This window comes from Stigmatopora nigra, unplaced genomic scaffold (assembly GCF_051989575.1).
Source record: "Stigmatopora nigra isolate UIUO_SnigA unplaced genomic scaffold, RoL_Snig_1.1 HiC_scaffold_31, whole genome shotgun sequence".
Classification (NCBI taxonomy): Eukaryota; Metazoa; Chordata; class Actinopteri; order Syngnathiformes; family Syngnathidae; genus Stigmatopora; species Stigmatopora nigra.
The window spans coordinates 1,468,836-1,487,500 of NW_027551610.1; positions in this window are offsets into that span (position 1 = coordinate 1,468,836).

An 18,665-nucleotide genomic window follows, 5' to 3' on the forward strand; every position below is an offset into this window, starting at 1 on the left:
TTGGGTTAGGGTTATGGTTTGGGTTAGGGTTTGGGTTATGGTATGGGTTATGGTTTGGGTTATGGTATGGGTTATGGTTTGGGTTATGGTTTGGGTTATGGTTTGGGTTATGGTTTGGGTTATGGTTTGGGATATGGTTTGGGTTATGGTTTGGGTTATGGTTTGGGTTATGGTTTGGGTTATGGTTTGGGTTATGGTTTGGGTTATGGTTTGGGTTATGGTTTGGGTTATGGTTTGGGTTATGGTTTGGGTTATGGTTTGGGTTAGGGTTATTTTTAGGGGTTGGGGGTTATGGTTTGGGTTATGGTTATGGTTGGGGTTATGGCTATGGATGGGATTATGGTTTGGGTTAGGGTTCTTGTTGGGGGTTAGGGGTTATGGTTTGGTTGAGGGTTATTGTTAGGGGTTAGGGGTTATGTTTTGGGTTATGGTTATGGTTTGGGTTATGGTTATGGTTTGGGTTATGGTTATGGTTGGGGTTATGGTTTAGGTTAGGGTTATTGTTAGGGGTTGGGGTTATGGTTATGGTTGGGGTTATGGTTTAGGTTAGGGTTATTGTTAGGGGTTGGGGTTATGGTTTGGGTTAGGGTTATTGTTAGGGGTTAGGGGTTAGGGGTTAGGGGTTATGGTTTGGGTTATGGTTATGGTTGGGGTTATGGGTTTGGTTTGGGTTAGGTTTTGGGTTAGGGTTATGGGTTTGGTTTGGGTTAGGTTTTGGGTTAGGGTTATTGTTAGGGGTTGGGGCTATGGTTTGGGTTAGGGTTATTTTTAGGGGTTAGGGGTTATGGTTTGGGTTATGGTTATTGTTAGGGGTTGGGGTTATGGTTTGGGTTAGGGTTATTGTTAGGGGTTATGGTTTGGGTTAGGGATATTGTTAGGGGTTAGGGTTAGGGTTAGGGTTAGGGTTAGGGTTAGGGTTAGGGTTAGGGTTAGGGTTAGGGTTAGGGTTAGGGTTAGGGTTAGGGTTAGGGTTAGGGTTAGGGTTAGGGTTAGGGTTAGGGTTATTGTTAGGGGTTGGGGTTAGGGTTTGGGTTATGGTTGGGGTTATGGTTGGGGTTATGGTTGGTGTTATGGTTGGGGTTATGGTTGGTGTTATGGTTGGGGTTATCGGTTAGGGTTATGGTTATGGTTGGGGATATGGTTGGAGTTATGGCTATGGTTGGGAATCTGGTTTTGGTTGGGGTTATGGTTATGGTTGGGAATCTGGTTATGGTTGGGGTTATGGTTTGGGTTAGGGTTATGGTTTGGGTTTGGGTTATTGTTTGGGTTATGGTTTGGGTTAGTGTTATGGTTTGGGTTAGGGTTTGGGTTATGGTTTGGGTTATGGTTTGGGTTATGGTTTGGGTTATGGTTTGGGTTATGGTTTGGGTTATGGTTTGGGTTATGGTTTGGGTTATGGTTTGGGTTATGGTTTGGGTTATGGTTTGGGTTATGGTTTGGGTTATGGTTTGGGTTATGGTTTGGGTTATGGTTTGGGTTATGGTTTGGGTTATGGTTTGGGTTATGGTTTGGGTTATGGTTTGGGTTATGGTTTGGGTTATGGTTTGGGTTATGGTTTGGGTTATGGTTTGGGTTATGGTTTGGGTTATGGTTTGGGTTATGGTTTGGGTTATGGTTTGGGTTATGGTTTGGGTTATGGTTTGGGTTATGGTTTGGGTTATGGTTTGGGTTATGGTTTGGGTTATGGTTTGGGTTAGGGTTATTGTTAGGGGTTGGGGTTATGGCTATGGATGGGATTATGGTTTGGTTTAGGGTTCTTGTTAGGGGTTAGGGGTTATGGTTTGGGTTATGGTTATGGTTTAGGTTAGGGTTATTGTTAGGGGTTGGGGCTATGGTTTGGGCTAGGGTTATTGTAAGGGATTAGGGGTTATGGTTTGGGTTATGGTTATGATTGGGGTTATGGTTTGGGTTAGGGTTATTGTTAAGGGGTTGGGGTTATGGTTTGGTTGAGGGTTATTGTTAGGGGTTAGGGGTTATGTTTTGGGTTATGGTTATGGTTTGGGTTATGGTTATGGTTGGGGTTATGGTTTAGGTTAGGGTTATTGTTAGGGGTTGGGGTTATGGTTATGGTTGGGGTTATGGTTTAGGTTAGGGTTATTGTTAGGGGTTGGGGTTATGGTTTGGGTTAGGGTTATTGTTAGGGGTTAGGGGTTATGGTTATGGTTGGGGTTATGGGTATGGTTTGGGTTAGGTTTTGGGTTAGGGTTATTGTTAGGGGTTGGGGTTATGGTTTGGGTTAGGGTTATTTTTAGGGGTTAGGGGTTATGGTTAGGGTTATGGTTATTGTTAGGGGTTGGGGTTATGGTTTGGGTTAGGGTTATTGTTAGGGGTTATGGTTTGGGTTAGGGATATTGTTAGGGGTTAGGGGTTATGGTTTGGGTTAGGGATATTGTTAGGGGTTAGGGGTTATGGTTTGGGTTAGGGTTATTGTTAGGGGTTGGGGTTAGGGTTTGGGTTATGGTTGGGGTTAGGGTTTGGGTTATGGTTGGGGTTATGGTTGGGGTTATGGTTGGTATTATGGTTGGGGATTATCGGTTAGGGTTATGGTTATGGTGTGGGATATGGTTGGAGTTATGGCTATGGTTGGGAATCTGGTTTTGGTTCGGGTTATGGTTATGATTGGGAATCTGGTTATGGTTGGGGTTATGGTTTGGGTTAGGGTTATGGTTTGGGTTAGGGTTATTGTTTGGGTTATGGTTTGGGTTCGGGTTATGGTTTCGGTTAGTGTTATGGTTTGGGTTAGGGTTTGGGTTATGGTTTGGGTTATGGTTTGGGTTATGGTTTGGGTTATGGTTTGGGTTATGGTTTGGGTTATGGTTTGGGTTATGGTTTGGGTTATGGTTTGGGTTATGGTTTGGGTTATGGTTTGGGTTATGGTTTGGGTTATGGTTTGGGTTATGGTTTGGGTTATGGTTTGGGTTATGGTTTGGGTTATGGTTTGGGTTATGGTTTGGGTTATGGTTTGGGTTATGGTTTGGGTTATGGTTTGGGTTATGGTTTGGGTTATGGTTTGGGTTATGGTTTGGGTTATGGTTTGGGTTATGGTTTGGGTTATGGTTTGGGTTATGGTTTGGGTTATGGTTTGGGTTATGGTTTGGGTTATGGTTTGGGTTATGGTTTGGGTTATGGTTTGGGTTATGGTTTGGGTTATGGTTTGGGTTATGGTTTGGGTTATGGTTTGGGTTATGGTTTGGGTTATGGTTTGGGTTATGGTTTGGGTTATGGTTTGGGTTATGGTTTGGGTTATGGTTTGGGTTATGGTTTGGGTTATGGTTTGGGTTATGGTTTTGGTTATGGTTTGGGTTATGGTTATTGTTAGGGGTTGGGGTTATGGTTTGGGTTAGGGTTATTGTTAGGGGTTATGGTTTGGGTTAGGGATATTGTTAGGGGTTAGGGGTTATGGTTTGGGTTAGGGTTATTGTTAGGGGTTGGGGTTAGGGTTTGGGTTATGGTTGGGGTTATGGTTGGGGTTATGGTTGGTGTTATGGTTGGGGTTATCGGTTAGGGTTATGGTTATGGTTGGGGATATGGTTGGAGTTATGGCTATGGTTGGGAATCTGGTTTTGGTTGGGGTTATGGTTATGGTTGGGAATCTGGTTATGGTTGGGGTTATGGTTTGGGTTAGGGTTATGGTTTGGGTTTGGGTTATTGTTTGGGTTATGGTTTGGGTTAGTGTTATGGTTTGGGTTAGTGTTATGGTTTGGGTTAGGGTTTGGGTTATGGTTTGGGTTATGGTTTGGGTTATGGTTTGGGTTATGGTTTGGGTTATGGTTTGGGTTATGGTTTGGGTTATGGTTTGGGTTATGGTTTGGGTTATGGTTTGGGTTATGGTTTGGGTTATGGTTTGGGTTATGGTTTGGGTTATGGTTTGGGTTATGGTTTGGGTTATGGTTTGGGTTATGGTTTGGGTTATGGTTTGGGTTATGGTTTGGGTTATGGTTTGGGTTATGGTTTGGGTTATGGTTTGGGTTATGGTTTGCGTTATGGTTTGGGTTATGGTTTGGGTTATGGTTTGGGTTATGGTTTGGGTTATGGTTTGGGTTATGGTTTGGGTTATGGTTTGGGTTAGGGTTATTGTTAGGGGTTGGGGTTATGGCTATGGATGGGATTATGGTTTGGTTTAGGGTTCTTGTTAGGGGTTAGGGGTTATGGTTTGGGTTATGGTTATGGTTTAGGTTAGGGTTATTGATAGGGGTTGGGGCTATGGTTTGGGCTAGGGTTATTGTAAGGGATTAGGGGTTATGGTTTGGGTTATGGTTATGATTGGGGTTATGGTTTGGGTTAGGGTTATTGTTAAGGGGTTGGGGTTATGGTTTGGTTGAGGGTTATTGTTAGGGGTTAGGGGTTATGTTTTGGGTTATGGTTATGGTTTGGGTTATGGTTATGGTTGGGGTTATGGTTTAGGTTAGGGTTATTGTTAGGGGTTGGGGTTATGGTTATGGTTGGGGTTATGGTTTAGGTTAGGGTTATTGTTAGAGGTTGGGGTTATGGTTTGGGTTAGGGTTATTGTTAGGGGTTAGGGGTTATGGTTATGGTTGGGGTTATGGGTATGGTTTGGGTTAGGTTTTGGGTTAGGGTTATTGTTAGGGGTTGGGGTTATGGTTTGGGTTAGGGTTATTTTTAGGGGTTAGGGGTTATGGTTAGGGTTATGGTTATTGTTAGGGGTTGGGGTTATGGTTTGGGTTAGGGTTATTGTTAGGGGTTATGGTTTGGGTTAGGGATATTGTTAGGGGTTAGGGGTTATGGTTTGGGTTAGGGATATTGTTAGGGGTTAGGGGTTATGGTTTGGGTTAGGGTTATTGTTAGGGGTTGGGGTTAGGGTTTGGGTTATGGTTGGGGTTAGGGTTTGGGTTATGGTTGGGGTTATGGTTGGGGTTATGGTTGGTATTATGGTTGGGGATTATCGGTTAGGGTTATGGTTATGGTTGGGGATATGGTTGGAGTTATGGCTATGGTTGGGAATCTGGTTTTGGTTCGGGTTATGGTTATGATTGGGAATCTGGTTATGGTTGGGGTTATGGTTTGGGTTAGGGTTATGGTTTGGGTTAGGGTTATGGTTTGGGTTAGGGTTATTGTTTGGGTTATGGTTTGGGTTCGGGTTATGGTTTCGGTTAGTGTTATGGTTTGGGTTATGGTTTGGGTTATGGTTTGGGTTATGGTTTGGGTTATGGTTTGGGTTATGGTTTGGGTTATGGTTTGGGTTATGGTTTGGGTTATGGTTTGGGTTATGGTTTGGGTTATGGTTTGGGTTATGGTTTGGGTTATGGTTTGGGTTATGGTTTGGGTTATGGTTTGGGTTATGGTTTGGGTTATGGTTTGGGTTATGGTTTGGGTTATGGTTTGGGTTATGGTTTGGGTTATGGTTTGGGTTATGGTTTGGGTTATGGTTTGGGTTATGGTTTGGGTTATGGTTTGGGTTATGGTTTGGGTTATGGTTTGGGTTATGGTTTGGGTTATGGTTTGGGTTATGGTTTGGGTTATGGTTTGGGTTATGGTTTGGGTTATGGTTTGGGTTATGGTTTGGGTTATGGTTTGGGTTATGGTTTGGGTTATGGTTTGGGTTATGGTTTGGGTTATGGTTTGGGTTATGGTTTTGGTTATGGTTTGGGTTATGGTTTGGGTTATGGTTTGGGTTAGGGTTAGGGTTATGGTTTAGGTTAGGGTTATTGTTAGGGGTTGGGGTTATGGTTTGGGCTAGGGTTATTGTAAGGGATTAGGGGTTATGGTTTGGGTTATGGTTATGATTGGTGTTATGGTTTGGGTTAGGGTTATTGTTAGGGGTTGGGGGTTTTGTTTTGGGTTATGGTTATGGTTTGGGTTATGGTTATGGTTGGGGTTATGGTTTAGGTTAGGGTTATTGTTAGCGGTTGGGGTTATGGTTTGGGTTAGGGTTATTGTTAGGGGTTAGGGGTTATGGTTTGGGTTATGGTTATGGTTGGGGTTATGGGTATGGTTTGGGTTAGGTTTTGGGTTAGGGTTATTGTTAGGGGTTGGGGTTATGGTTTGGGATAGGGTTATTTTTAGGGGTTAGGGGTTATGGTTTGGGTTATGGTTATTGTTAGGGGTTGGGGTTATGGTTTGGGTTAGGGTTATTGTTAGGGGTTATGGTTTGGGTGAGGGATATTGTTAGGGGTTATGGTTTGGGTGAGGGATATTGTTAGGGGTTAGGGGTTATGGTTTGGGTTAGGATTAGGGTTATTGTTAGGGGTTGGGGTTAGGGTTTGGGTTATGGTTGGGGTTATGGTTGGGGTTATGGTTGGTTTTATGGTTGGGGTTATCGGTTAGGGTTATGGTTATGGTTGGGGATATGGTTGGAGTTATGGCTATGGTTGGGAATCTGGTTTTGGTTGGGGTTATGGCTATGGATGGGATTATGGTTTGGGTTAGGGTTCTTGTTAGGGGTTAGGGTTATTGTTAGGGGTTGGGGTTATGGTTTGGGTTAGGGTTATTGTTAGGGGTTATGGTTTGGGTTATGGTTATTGTTAGGGGTTGGGATTATGGTTTGGGTTAGGGTTATTGTTAGGGGTTATGGTTTGGGTTAGGGATATTGTTAGGGTTTAGGGGTTATGGTTTGGGTTAGGGTTAAGGTTATTGTTAGGGGTTGGGGTTAGTGTTTGGGTTATGGTTGGTGTTATGGTTGGGGTTATCAGTTAGGGTTATGGTTATGGTTGGGGATATGGTTGGAGTTATGGCTATGGTTGGGGATATGGTTGGAGTTATGGCTATGGTTGGGGATATGGTTGGAGTTATGGCTATGGTTGGGAATAGGGTTTTGGTTGGGGTTATGGTTATGGTTGGGAATCTGGTTATGGTTTGGGTTAGGGTTATGGTTTGGGTTAGGGTTATGGTTTGGGTTAGGGTTATGGTTTGGGTTAGGGTTATGGTTTGGGTTAGGGTTATTGTTTGGGTTATGGTTTGGGTTCGGGTTATGGTTTGGGTTAGGGTTTGGGTTAGGGTTTGGGTTAGGGTTTGGGTTAGGGTTTGGGTTATGGTATGGGTTATGGTTTGGGTTATGGTATGGGTTATGGTTTGGGTTATGGTTTGGGTTATGGTTTGGGTTATGGTTTGGGTTATGGTTTGGGATATGGTTTGGGTTATGGTTTGGGTTATGGTTTGGGTTATGGTTTGGGTTATGGTTTGGGTTAGGGTTATTGTTAGGGGTTGGGGGTTATGGTTTGGGTTATGGTTATGGTTGGGGTTATGGCTATGGATGGGATTATGGTTTGGGTTAGGGTTCTTGTTGGGGGTTAGGGGTTATGGTTTGGGTTATGGTTATGGTTTAGGTTAGGGTTATTGTTAGGGGTTGGGGTTATGGTTTGGGCTAGGGTTATTGTAAGGGATTAGGGGTTATGGTTTGGGTTATGGTTATGATTGGGGTTATGGTTTGGGTTAGGGTTATTGTTAAGGGGTTGGGGTTATGGTTTGGTTGAGGGTTATTGTTAGGGGTTAGGGGTTATGTTTTGGGTTATGGTTATGGTTTGGGTTATGGTTATGGTTGGGGTTATGGTTTAGGTTAGGGTTATTGTTAGGGGTTGGGGTTATGGTTATGGTTGGGGTTATGGTTTAGGTTAGGGTTATTGTTAGGGGTTGGGGTTATGGTTTGGGTTATGGTTATTGTTAGGTGTTAGGGGTTAGGGGTTATGGTTTGGGTTATGGTTATGGTTGGGGTTATGGTTATGGTTGGGGTTATGGGTATGGTTTGGGTTAGGTTTTGGGTTAGGGTTATTGTTAGGGGTTGGGGTTATGGTTTGGGTTAGGGTTATTTTTAGGGGTTAGGGGTTATGGTTTGGGTTATGGTTATTGTTAGGGGTTGGGGTTATGGTTTGGGTTAGGGTTATTGTTAGGGGTTATGGTTTGGGTTAGGGATATTGTTAGGGTTTAGGGGTTATGGTTTGGGTTAGGGTTAAGGTTATTGTTAGGGGTTGGGGTTAGTGTTTGGGTTATGGTTGGTGTTATGGTTGGGGTTATCAGTTAGGGTTATGGTTATGGTTGGGGATATGGTTGGAGTTATGGCTATGGTTGGGGATATGGTTGGAGTTATGGCTATGGTTGGGAACAGGGTTTTGGTTGGGGTTATGGTTATGGTTGGGAATCTGGTTATGGTTTGGGTTAGGGTTATGGTTTGGGTTAGGGTTATGGTTTGGGTTAGGGTTATTGTTTGGGTTATGGTTTGGGTTCGGGTTATGGTTTGGGTTAGGGTTATGGTTTGGGTTAGGGTTTGGGTTATGGTATGGGTTATGGTTTGGGTTATGGTATGGGTTATGGTTTGGGTTATGGTTTGGGTTATGGTTTGGGTTATGGTTTGGGTTATGGTTTGGGATATGGTTTGGGTTATGGTTTGGGTTATGGTTTGGGTTATGGTTTGGGTTATGGTTTGGGTTATGGTTTGGGTTATGGTTTGGGTTATGGTTTGGGTTATGGTTTGGGTTATGGTTTGGGTTATGGTTTGGGTTATGGTTTGGGTTAGGGTTATTTTTAGGGGTTGGGGGTTATGGTTTGGGTTATGGTTATGGTTGGGGTTATGGCTATGGATGGGATTATGGTTTGGGTTAGGGTTCTTGTTGGGGGTTAGGGGTTATGGTTTGGTTGAGGGTTATTGTTAGGGGTTAGGGGTTATGTTTTGGGTTATGGTTATGGTTTGGGTTATGGTTATGGTTTGGGTTATGGTTATGGTTGGGGTTATGGTTTAGGTTAGGGTTATTGTTAGGGGTTGGGGTTATGGTTATGGTTGGGGTTATGGTTTAGGTTAGGGTTATTGTTAGGGGTTGGGGTTATGGTTTGGGTTAGGGTTATTGTTAGGGGTTAGGGGTTAGGGGTTAGGGGTTATGGTTTGGGTTATGGTTATGGTTGGGGTTATGGGTTTGGTTTGGGTTAGGTTTTGGGTTAGGGTTATTGTTAGGGGTTGGGGCTATGGTTTGGGTTAGGGTTATTTTTAGGGGTTAGGGGTTATGGTTTGGGTTATGGTTATTGTTAGGGGTTGGGGTTATGGTTTGGGTTAGGGTTATTGTTAGGGGTTATGGTTTGGGTTAGGGATATTGTTAGGGGTTAGGGTTAGGGTTAGGGTTAGGGTTAGGGTTAGGGTTAGGGTTAGGGTTAGGGTTAGGGTTAGGGTTAGGGTTAGGGTTAGGGTTAGGGTTAGGGTTAGGGTTAGGGTTAGGGTTAGGGTTAGGGTTAGGGTTAGGGTTAGGGTTAGGGTTATTGTTAGGGGTTGGGGTTAGGGTTTGGGTTATGGTTGGGGTTATGGTTGGGGTTATGGTTGGTGTTATGGTTGGGGTTATGGTTGGTGTTATGGTTGGGGTTATCGGTTAGGGTTATGGTTATGGTTGGGGATATGGTTGGAGTTATGGCTATGGTTGGGAATCTGGTTTTGGTTGGGGTTATGGTTATGGTTGGGAATCTGGTTATGGTTGGGGTTATGGTTTGGGTTAGGGTTATGGTTTGGGTTTGGGTTATTGTTTGGGTTATGGTTTGGGTTAGTGTTATGGTTTGGGTTAGGGTTTGGGTTATGGTTTGGGTTATGGTTTGGGTTATGGTTTGGGTTATGGTTTGGGTTATGGTTTGGGTTATGGTTTGGGTTATGGTTTGGGTTATGGTTTGGGTTATGGTTTGGGTTATGGTTTGGGTTATGGTTTGGGTTATGGTTTGGGTTATGGTTTGGGTTATGGTTTGGGTTATGGTTTGGGTTATGGTTTGGGTTATGGTTTGGGTTATGGTTTGGGTTATGGTTTGGGTTATGGTTTGGGTTATGGTTTGGGTTATGGTTTGGGTTATGGTTTGGGTTATGGTTTGGGTTATGGTTTGGGTTATGGTTTGGGTTATGGTTTGGGTTATGGTTTGGGTTATGGTTTGGGTTATGGTTTGGGTTATGGTTTGGGTTATGGTTTGGGTTATGGTTTGGGTTATGGTTTGGGTTAGGGTTATTGTTAGGGGTTGGGGTTATGGCTATGGATGGGATTATGGTTTGGTTTAGGGTTCTTGTTAGGGGTTAGGGGTTATGGTTTGGGTTATGGTTATGGTTTAGGTTAGGGTTATTGTTAGGGGTTGGGGCTATGGTTTGGGCTAGGGTTATTGTAAGGGATTAGGGGTTATGGTTTGGGTTATGGTTATGATTGGGGTTATGGTTTGGGTTAGGGTTATTGTTAAGGGGTTGGGGTTATGGTTTGGTTGAGGGTTATTGTTAGGGGTTAGGGGTTATGTTTTGGGTTATGGTTATGGTTTGGGTTATGGTTATGGTTGGGGTTATGGTTTAGGTTAGGGTTATTGTTAGGGGTTGGGGTTATGGTTATGGTTGGGGTTATGGTTTAGGTTAGGGTTATTGTTAGGGGTTGGGGTTATGGTTTGGGTTAGGGTTATTGTTAGGGGTTAGGGGTTATGGTTATGGTTGGGGTTATGGGTATGGTTTGGGTTAGGTTTTGGGTTAGGGTTATTGTTAGGGGTTGGGGTTATGGTTTGGGTTAGGGTTATTTTTAGGGGTTAGGGGTTATGGTTAGGGTTATGGTTATTGTTAGGGGTTGGGGTTATGGTTTGGGTTAGGGTTATTGTTAGGGGTTATGGTTTGGGTTAGGGATATTGTTAGGGGTTAGGGGTTATGGTTTGGGTTAGGGATATTGTTAGGGGTTAGGGGTTATGGTTTGGGTTAGGGTTATTGTTAGGGGTTGGGGTTAGGGTTTGGGTTATGGTTGGGGTTAGGGTTTGGGTTATGGTTGGGGTTATGGTTGGGGTTATGGTTGGTATTATGGTTGGGGATTATCGGTTAGGGTTATGGTTATGGTTGGGGATATGGTTGGAGTTATCGCTATGGTTGGGAATCTGGTTTTGGTTCGGGTTATGGTTATGATTGGGAATCTGGTTATGGTTGGGGTTATGGTTTGGGTTAGGGTTATGGTTTGGGTTAGGGTTATTGTTTGGGTTATGGTTTGGGTTCGGGTTATGGTTTCGGTTAGTGTTATGGTTTGGGTTAGGGTTTGGGTTATGGTTTGGGTTATGGTTTGGGTTATGGTTTGGGTTATGGTTTGGGTTATGGTTTGGGTTATGGTTTGGGTTATGGTTTGGGTTATGGTTTGGGTTATGGTTTGGGTTATGGTTTGGGTTATGGTTTGGGTTATGGTTTGGGTTATGGTTTGGGTTATGGTTGGGGTTAGGGTTTGGGTTATGGTTGGGGTTATGGTTGGGGTTATGGTTGGTATTATGGTTGGGGATTATCGGTTAGGGTTATGGTTATGGTTGGGGATATGGTTGGAGTTATGGCTATGGTTGGGAATCTGGTTTTGGTTCGGGTTATGGTTATGATTGGGAATCTGGTTATGGTTGGGGTTATGGTTTGGGTTAGGGTTATGGTTTGGGTTAGGGTTATGGTTTGGGTTAGGGTTATTGTTTGGGTTATGGTTTGGGTTCGGGTTATGGTTTCGGTTAGTGTTATGGTTTGGGTTATGGTTTGGGTTATGGTTTGGGTTATGGTTTGGGTTATGGTTTGGGTTATGGTTTGGGTTATGGTTTGGGTTATGGTTTGGGTTATGGTTTGGGTTATGGTTTGGGTTATGGTTTGGGTTATGGTTTGGGTTATGGTTTGGGTTATGGTTTGGGTTATGGTTTGGGTTATGGTTTGGGTTATGGTTTGGGTTATGGTTTGGGTTATGGTTTGGGTTATGGTTTGGGTTATGGTTTGGGTTATGGTTTGGGTTATGGTTTGGGTTATGGTTTGGGTTATGGTTTGGGTTATGGTTTGGGTTATGGTTTGGGTTATGGTTTGGGTTATGGTTTGGGTTATGGTTTGGGTTATGGTTTGGGTTATGGTTTGGGTTATGGTTTGGGTTATGGTTTGGGTTATGGTTTGGGTTATGGTTTGGGTTATGGTTTGGGTTATGGTTTGGGTTATGGTTTTGGTTATGGTTTGGGTTATGGTTTGGGTTATGGTTTGGGTTAGGGTTAGGGTTATGGTTTAGGTTAGGGTTATTGTTAGGGGTTGGGGTTATGGTTTGGGCTAGGGTTATTGTAAGGGATTAGGGGTTATGGTTTGGGTTATGGTTATGATTGGTGTTATGGTTTGGGTTAGGGTTATTGTTAGGGGTTGGGGGTTTTGTTTTGGGTTATGGTTATGGTTTGGGTTATGGTTATGGTTGGGGTTATGGTTTAGGTTAGGGTTATTGTTAGCGGTTGGGGTTATGGTTTGGGTTAGGGTTATTGTTAGGGGTTAGGGGTTATGGTTTGGGTTATGGTTATGGTTGGGGTTATGGGTATGGTTTGGGTTAGGTTTTGGGTTAGGGTTATTGTTAGGGGTTGGGGTTATGGTTTGGGATAGGGTTATTTTTAGGGGTTAGGGGTTATGGTTTGGGTTATGGTTATTGTTAGGGGTTGGGGTTATGGTTTGGGTTAGGGTTATTGTTAGGGGTTATGGTTTGGGTGAGGGATATTGTTAGGGGTTATGGTTTGGGTGAGGGATATTGTTAGGGGTTAGGGGTTATGGTTTGGGTTAGGATTAGGGTTATTGTTAGGGGTTGGGGTTAGGGTTTGGGTTATGGTTGGGGTTATGGTTGGGGTTATGGTTGGTTTTATGGTTGGGGTTATCGGTTAGGGTTATGGTTATGGTTGGGGATATGGTTGGAGTTATGGCTATGGTTGGGAATCTGGTTTTGGTTGGGGTTATGGCTATGGATGGGATTATGGTTTGGGTTAGGGTTCTTGTTAGGGGTTAGGGTTATTGTTAGGGGTTGGGGTTATGGTTTGGGTTAGGGTTATTGTTAGGGGTTATGGTTTGGGTTATGGTTATTGTTAGGGGTTGGGATTATGGTTTGGGTTAGGGTTATTGTTAGGGGTTATGGTTTGGGTTAGGGATATTGTTAGGGTTTAGGGGTTATGGTTTGGGTTAGGGTTAAGGTTATTGTTAGGGGTTGGGGTTAGTGTTTGGGTTATGGTTGGTGTTATGGTTGGGGTTATCAGTTAGGGTTATGGTTATGGTTGGGGATATGGTTGGAGTTATGGCTATGGTTGGGGATATGGTTGGAGTTATGGCTATGGTTGGGGATATGGTTGGAGTTATGGCTATGGTTGGGAATAGGGTTTTGGTTGGGGTTATGGTTATGGTTGGGAATCTGGTTATGGTTTGGGTTAGGGTTATGGTTTGGGTTAGGGTTATGGTTTGGGTTAGGGTTATGGTTTGGGTTAGGGTTATGGTTTGGGTTAGGGTTATTGTTTGGGTTATGGTTTGGGTTCGGGTTATGGTTTGGGTTAGGGTTTGGGTTAGGGTTTGGGTTAGGGTTTGGGTTAGGGTTTGGGTTATGGTATGGGTTATGGTTTGGGTTATGGTATGGGTTATGGTTTGGGTTATGGTTTGGGTTATGGTTTGGGTTATGGTTTGGGTTATGGTTTGGGATATGGTTTGGGTTATGGTTTGGGTTATGGTTTGGGTTATGGTTTGGGTTATGGTTTGGGTTATGGTTTGGGTTATGGTTTGGGTTATGGTTTGGGTTAGGGTTATTGTTAGGGGTTGGGGGTTATGGTTTGGGTTATGGTTATGGTTGGGGTTATGGCTATGGATGGGATTATGGTTTGGGTTAGGGTTCTTGTTGGGGGTTAGGGGTTATGGTTTGGGTTATGGTTATGGTTTAGGTTAGGGTTATTGTTAGGGGTTGGGGTTATGGTTTGGGCTAGGGTTATTGTAAGGGATTAGGGGTTATGGTTTGGGTTATGGTTATGATTGGGGTTATGGTTTGGGTTAGGGTTATTGTTAAGGGGTTGGGGTTATGGTTTGGTTGAGGGTTATTGTTAGGGGTTAGGGGTTATGTTTTGGGTTATGGTTATGGTTTGGGTTATGGTTATGGTTGGGGTTATGGTTTAGGTTAGGGTTATTGTTAGGGGTTGGGGTTATGGTTATGGTTGGGGTTATGGTTTAGGTTAGGGTTATTGTTAGGGGTTGGGGTTATGGTTTGGGTTATGGTTATTGTTAGGTGTTAGGGGTTAGGGGTTATGGTTTGGGTTATGGTTATGGTTGGGGTTATGGTTATGGTTGGGGTTATGGGTATGGTTTGGGTTAGGTTTTGGGTTAGGGTTATTGTTAGGGGTTGGGGTTATGGTTTGGGTTAGGGTTATTTTTAGGGGTTAGGGGTTATGGTTTGGGTTATGGTTATTGTTAGGGGTTGGGGTTATGGTTTGGGTTAGGGTTATTGTTAGGGGTTATGGTTTGGGTTAGGGATATTGTTAGGGTTTAGGGGTTATGGTTTGGGTTAGGGTTAAGGTTATTGTTAGGGGTTGGGGTTAGTGTTTGGGTTATGGTTGGTGTTATGGTTGGGGTTATCAGTTAGGGTTATGGTTATGGTTGGGGATATGGTTGGAGTTATGGCTATGGTTGGGGATATGGTTGGAGTTATGGCTATGGTTGGGAACAGGGTTTTGGTTGGGGTTATGGTTATGGTTGGGAATCTGGTTATGGTTTGGGTTAGGGTTATGGTTTGGGTTAGGGTTATGGTTTGGGTTAGGGTTATTGTTTGGGTTATGGTTTGGGTTCGGGTTATGGTTTGGGTTAGGGTTATGGTTTGGGTTAGGGTTTGGGTTATGGTATGGGTTATGGTTTGGGTTATGGTATGGGTTATGGTTTGGGTTATGGTTTGGGTTATGGTTTGGGTTATGGTTTGGGTTATGGTTTGGGATATGGTTTGGGTTATGGTTTGGGTTATGGTTTGGGTTATGGTTTGGGTTATGGTTTGGGTTATGGTTTGGGTTATGGTTTGGGTTATGGTTTGGGTTATGGTTTGGGTTATGGTTTGGGTTATGGTTTGGGTTATGGTTTGGGTTAGGGTTATTTTTAGGGGTTGGGGGTTATGGTTTGGGTTATGGTTATGGTTGGGGTTATGGCTATGGATGGGATTATGGTTTGGGTTAGGGTTCTTGTTGGGGGTTAGGGGTTATGGTTTGGTTGAGGGTTATTGTTAGGGGTTAGGGGTTATGTTTTGGGTTATGGTTATGGTTTGGGTTATGGTTATGGTTTGGGTTATGGTTATGGTTGGGGTTATGGTTTAGGTTAGGGTTATTGTTAGGGGTTGGGGTTATGGTTATGGTTGGGGTTATGGTTTAGGTTAGGGTTATTGTTAGGGGTTGGGGTTATGGTTTGGGTTAGGGTTATTGTTAGGGGTTAGGGGTTAGGGGTTAGGGGTTATGGTTTGGGTTATGGTTATGGTTGGGGTTATGGGTTTGGTTTGGGTTAGGTTTTGGGTTAGGGTTATTGTTAGGGGTTGGGGCTATGGTTTGGGTTAGGGTTATTTTTAGGGGTTAGGGGTTATGGTTTGGGTTATGGTTATTGTTAGGGGTTGGGGTTATGGTTTGGGTTAGGGTTATTGTTAGGGGTTATGGTTTGGGTTAGGGATATTGTTAGGGGTTAGGGTTAGGGTTAGGGTTAGGGTTAGGGTTAGGGTTAGGGTTAGGGTTAGGGTTAGGGTTAGGGTTAGGGTTAGGGTTAGGGTTAGGGTTAGGGTTAGGGTTAGGGTTAGGGTTAGGGTTAGGGTTAGGGTTAGGGTTAGGGTTAGGGTTAGGGTTATTGTTAGGGGTTGGGGTTAGGGTTTGGGTTATGGTTGGGGTTATGGTTGGGGTTATGGTTGGTGTTATGGTTGGGGTTATGGTTGGTGTTATGGTTGGGGTTATCGGTTAGGGTTATGGTTATGGTTGGGGATATGGTTGGAGTTATGGCTATGGTTGGGAATCTGGTTTTGGTTGGGGTTATGGTTATGGTTGGGAATCTGGTTATGGTTGGGGTTATGGTTTGGGTTAGGGTTATGGTTTGGGTTTGGGTTATTGTTTGGGTTATGGTTTGGGTTAGTGTTATGGTTTGGGTTAGGGTTTGGGTTATGGTTTGGGTTATGGTTTGGGTTATGGTTTGGGTTATGGTTTGGGTTATGGTTTGGGTTATGGTTTGGGTTATGGTTTGGGTTATGGTTTGGGTTATGGTTTGGGTTATGGTTTGGGTTATGGTTTGGGTTATGGTTTGGGTTATGGTTTGGGTTATGGTTTGGGTTATGGTTTGGGTTATGGTTTGGGTTATGGTTTGGGTTATGGTTTGGGTTATGGTTTGGGTTATGGTTTGGGTTATGGTTTGGGTTATGGTTTGGGTTATGGTTTGGGTTATGGTTTGGGTTATGGTTTGGGTTATGGTTTGGGTTATGGTTTGGGTTATGGTTTGGGTTATGGTTTGGGTTATGGTTTGGGTTATGGTTTGGGTTATGGTTTGGGTTATGGTTTGGGTTATGGTTTGGGTTATGGTTTGGGTTATGGTTTGGGTTATGGTTTGGGTTATGGTTTGGGTTATGGTTTGGGTTATGGTTTGGGTTATGGTTTGGGTTATGGTTTGGGTTATGGTTTGGGTTATGGTTTGGGTTATGGTTTGGGTTATGGTTTGGGTTATGGTTTGGGTTATGGTTTGGGTTATGGTTTGGGTTATGGTTTGGGTTATGGTTTGGGTTATGGTTTGGGTTATGGTTTGGGTTATGGTTTGGGTTATGGTTTGGGTTATGGTTTGGGTTATGGTTTGGGTTATGGTTTGGGTTATGGTTTGGGTTATGGTTTGGGTTATGGTTTTGGTTATGGTTTGGGTTATGGTTATTGTTAGGGGTTGGGGTTATGGTTTGGGTTAGGGTTATTGTTAGGGGTTATGGTTTGGGTTAGGGATATTGTTAGGGGTTAGGGGTTATGGTTTGGGTTAGGGTTATTGTTAGGGGTTGGGGTTAGGGTTTGGGTTATGGTTGGGGTTATGGTTGGGGTTATGGTTGGTGTTATGGTTGGGGTTATCGGTTAGGGTTATGGTTATGGTTGGGGATATGGTTGGAGTTATGGCTATGGTTGGGAATCTGGTTTTGGTTGGGGTTATGGTTATGGTTGGGAATCTGGTTATGGTTGGGGTTATGGTTTGGGTTAGGGTTATGGTTTGGGTTTGGGTTATTGTTTGGGTTATGGTTTGGGTTAGTGTTATGGTTTGGGTTAGTGTTATGGTTTGGGTTAGGGTTTGGGTTATGGTTTGGGTTATGGTTTGGGTTATGGTTTGGGTTATGGTTTGGGTTATGGTTTGGGTTATGGTTTGGGTTATGGTTTGGGTTATGGTTTGGGTTATGGTTTGGGTTATGGTTTGGGTTATGGTTTGGGTTATGGTTTGGGTTATGGTTTGGGTTATGGTTTGGGTTATGGTTTGGGTTATGGTTTGGGTTATGGTTTGGGTTATGGTTTGGGTTATGGTTTGGGTTATGGTTTGGGTTATGGTTTGGGTTATGGTTTGGGTTATGGTTTGGGTTATGGTTTGGGTTATGGTTTGGGTTATGGTTTGGGTTATGGTTTGGGTTAGGGTTATTGTTAGGGGTTGGGGTTATGGCTATGGATGGGATTATGGTTTGGTTTAGGGTTCTTGTTAGGGGTTAGGGGTTATGGTTTGGGTTATGGTTATGGTTTAGGTTAGGGTTATTGTTAGGGGTTGGGGCTATGGTTTGGGCTAGGGTTATTGTAAGGGATTAGGGGTTATGGTTTGGGTTATGGTTATGATTGGGGTTATGGTTTGGGTTAGGGTTATTGTTAAGGGGTTGGGGTTATGGTTTGGTTGAGGGTTATTGTTAGGGGTTAGGGGTTATGTTTTGGGTTATGGTTATGGTTTGGGTTATGGTTATGGTTGGGGTTATGGTTTAGGTTAGGGTTATTGTTAGGGGTTGGGGTTATGGTTATGGTTGGGGTTATGGTTTAGGTTAGGGTTATTGTTAGGGGTTGGGGTTATGGTTTGGGTTAGGGTTATTGTTAGGGGTTAGGGGTTATAGTTATGGTTGGGGTTATGGGTATGGTTTGGGTTAGGTTTTGGGTTAGGGTTATTGTTAGGGGTTGGGGTTATTGTTTGGGTTAGGGTTATTTTTAGGGGTTAGGGGTTATGGTTAGGGTTATGGTTATTGTTAGGGGTTGGGGTTATGGTTTGGGTTAGGGTTATTGTTAGGGGTTATGGTTTGGGTTAGGGATATTGTTAGGGGTTAGGGGTTATGGTTTGGGTTAGGGATATTGTTAGGGGTTAGGGGTTATGGTTTGTGTTAGGGTTATTGTTAGGGGTTGGGGTTAGGGTTTGGGTTATGGTTGGGGTTAGGGTTTGGGTTATGGTTGGGGTTATGGTTGGGGTTATGGTTGGTATTATGGTTGGGGATTATCGGTTAGGGTTATGGTTATGGTTGGGGATATGGTTGGAGTTATGGCTATGGTTGGGAATCTGGTTTTGGTTCGGGTTATGGTTATGATTGGGAATCTGGTTATGGTTGGGGTTATGGTTTGGGTTAGGGTTATGGTTTGGGTTAGGGTTATTGTTTGGGTTATGGTTTGGGTTCGGGTTATGGTTTCGGTTAGTGTTATGGTTTGGGTTAGGGTTTGGGTTATGGTTTGGGTTATGGTTTGGGTTATGGTTTGGGTTATGGTTTGGGTTATGGTTTGGGTTATGGTTTGGGTTATGGTTTGGGTTATGGTTTGGGTTATGGTTTGGGTTATGGTTTGGGTTATGGTTTGGGTTATGGTTTGGGTTATGGTTTGGGTTATGGTTTGGGTTATGGTTTGGGTTATGGTTTGGGTTATGGTTTGGGTTATGGTTTGGGTTATGGTTTGGGTTATGGTTTGGGTTATGGTTTGGGTTATGGTTTGGGTTATGGTTTGGGTTATGGTTTGGGTTATGG